Source organism: Ailuropoda melanoleuca, chromosome 12 (assembly GCF_002007445.2).
Source record: "Ailuropoda melanoleuca isolate Jingjing chromosome 12, ASM200744v2, whole genome shotgun sequence".
In the NCBI taxonomy this organism is placed as follows: Eukaryota; Metazoa; Chordata; class Mammalia; order Carnivora; family Ursidae; genus Ailuropoda; species Ailuropoda melanoleuca.
In genome coordinates, this window is record NC_048229.1 from 45,271,883 (window position 1) to 45,274,838 (window position 2,956).

General features: G+C 36.0%; 1 pseudogene; it reads left to right on the forward strand.

Annotated features, from left to right (window-relative positions):
• LOC117795242 overlaps window positions 1-2,956 on the forward strand; it is a 20,262-nt pseudogene that overhangs the window by 2,274 nt on the left and 15,032 nt on the right.

Sequence of the window (2,956 nt, forward strand, 5' to 3'; positions counted from 1 at the left end):
GATAAAACTCTTCATAGGCCGTAAGCAACTCAGTATCAGTCTTGGAGATGATTTTTTGAATCTGAAACCAAAGTAAAAGCAACAAAAGCAAAAATGAGTAAGTGGGACACTGAAAAAGCTTCTGCACAGCAAAGAAGACCATAGCAAAATGAAAAGGCAACATACTGAATGGCAGAAAATATTTACAATTTATATATCTGATGAGGGGCTAATAGCTAAAATATATAAAGAACTTGTGCAACTCAATAGCCAAACAAATAATTCAATTAAAAATGGGCAGAAGCTCTTAATAGACATTTTCCCAAAGTAGACATACAGATAGCCAACAGCAATGTGAAAAGAAGCTCAACAACATTAATCATAAGAAAAATACAAATCAAAACCACAATGTGTTATCATCTCACTGCTGTTAGAATGGCTATTACCAAAAGACAAGAAATAACAAGAGTTGGTAAGGATACGGAGGAAAGGAACCTTTGTGCGTTGTTGTGGGAATGTAAATAGTGTAGCCATGTTGAACACAGTATGGAGTTTCCTAAAAAAATTAAAAATAGAAGTACCATATGATCCATCCATTTTTGGGTATATACCTGAAGAAAAGGAAAACACCAATTAAAAAAGATATACGTGCCCTCATGTTTCTTGTGGCACTATTTCCAATAGCCAAGTTCTAGAAACAAACCAAGTGTCCATCAATGGATGAATGGATAGAGAAATTGTACACAACTGTACACAAGAATGAAATCTTGCTATGTGACAACATGGATGGGCCTCAAGGGCATTGTGCTATGTGAAATAAGTCAGACAGAGGCAAATACTGTATAATCTCTCTTATATTTGAAATCTAAGACAAAACAAAAACAAAAAACAACAACAACAAAAGGTGCTCATAGATACGAAGAAGAGATTGGTGGTTGCCAGAGGTTGGGGTAGGGAGAAATGGGTGAAAAGATCAGAAAGTCCAAAGGTAAAATGAAAAAAAATGCAGTTAATGTAAAATAGACATAGACATTTGGATCATTTTCGAAATATTGACATTATATATATATGTATATATATACACGTATATATACACATACATACGTATACATGTTATGCTAAAATACTTTGGATCCACTAAAAAGTAATAAATGATAAGAAGCAACTTGGGACTGGGCTATTTTAAAGCCCCCAACCACTTCTAATGCAGGGCTAAATTTGTGAATCTCTGGCCTAAGGGCCTATGTTTACAGGAAATAATTAGACCAAGAACCCCAAATGAATTTAAAGCTTTATGATTATTATGTTCGGTTAGCCGATATTAGTTTTTGATGCAGTGTTCAATGATTCATTAGTTGCTTATCACCCCCAGTGCTCATCACAACACGTGCCCTCCTTAATCAGTAGAGTTCTATTTCCGACTTTTATGTGTCAGGTTCAGTCTAGAGTAGCCATATAATTGAGGAATAGGTGTACAAAAAACAAAATAGAGCAATCTCCAGGACCATTTTCGCCTCTAGTCAGCGCCAGTATATCCAATTCAAAACACTTGGACACATGATCCCACCCACTGGTCAGTGGGGACTCTCTCTTGCGGAAGGGTTTTAGAATCTGACCTNTTTGCATGAGCTCTTCCACGCTGTTAGAAAGGGCCACGAGTGTAGGCTTGAGTGGGGCGCGATGATTAGGTGATTTCTTTACACAGTTTTTAGTGTAATCTTACCTGCTAAAACAAACCCGTTTTGCTTTGTAATTTGAAAAACTTGAAATTATATTGTCCTGACTCTCTGGGCAGACATTTTTCCTGACTTATTACCTCACTTGGAATATCAGTTGGTCCCTCCTATAATTAATATTAGACATTGATTAGTACTTTTCAGTGGTCAATTTTTGGCCTACTAGCCATTAGACATAAACTTATACACAGCAGTCATATAAAAGTACAGTTCTAGATATATGGGTAGATTAATTTTTGAATTTAGTAACTGTTTTCTAGGAAGATTAAAAACAATAGATTTACCACTTACTAATTTGCATCACTCATTCGCAGATTCATCCTAAATAATAGATTGCTTTGGTTTATTCCAATACGAAGGGAGGAAGGATGGAGGTTAATTGCAGAAAAGTCATTTGCATCTTGCCATATAATTAAATATGATCATCTAGACCAGAACTGTATGATAGAACTCTCTGCAAAGAAGGAAATGTTTTATAGTCTTCGCTGTGCTGTCCAATACTGAAGCCACTAGCCACATGTGGTTATTTAGCCCTCGAAATGGGACTAGTGCATCTGAAGATCGAATTTCAAATTTTATTTAATTGTGGCTTTACTTTAAATAGCCTCATGTAGACAGTGCAGATCTAGAACCACTTTCCTCACTAAAAAAACAAATGCCAGGGCATCTGGGTGGCTCAGTCGTTAAGCATCTGCCCTCGGCTCAGGGCGTGATCCCGGAGTCCTGGGATCAAGCCCCCCATCTGGCTCCTCCGCTGGGAGCCTGCTTCTTCCTCTCCCACTCCCCCTGCCTGTGTTCCCTCTCTCGCTGGCTGTCTCTCTCTCTGTCAAATAAATAAATAAAATCTTAAAAAAATAAAAATAAAAAATTAATAAAAACAGAAAGAATGCTAAACCTTTTGATTAAAATAGCAAATTTGCCTTTTTTGTCTAATAACTAGTGTGTAGATACCGTTTTCTGTGTATAATGTTGTAATACCTTTTTAAAAACATGATGACGGTGATCCCTCAATTTTTTAATAAAACATTTTAAACACAGAAATGTGAGTAAACACTCACGAACCCATCATTCAGATTTAACAAATGCTAGCATTTCATTAAATTTTGCTGCAGATTTTTAAAAATAAAATAAAATATTACGTATCTAGTTGAAGCCTCCTTCACAATTATTCACAATTATTCTCTTTCCCTCCCTCCTCCACATCCTGTCCACGTAAGGATATATATATATATATATATATA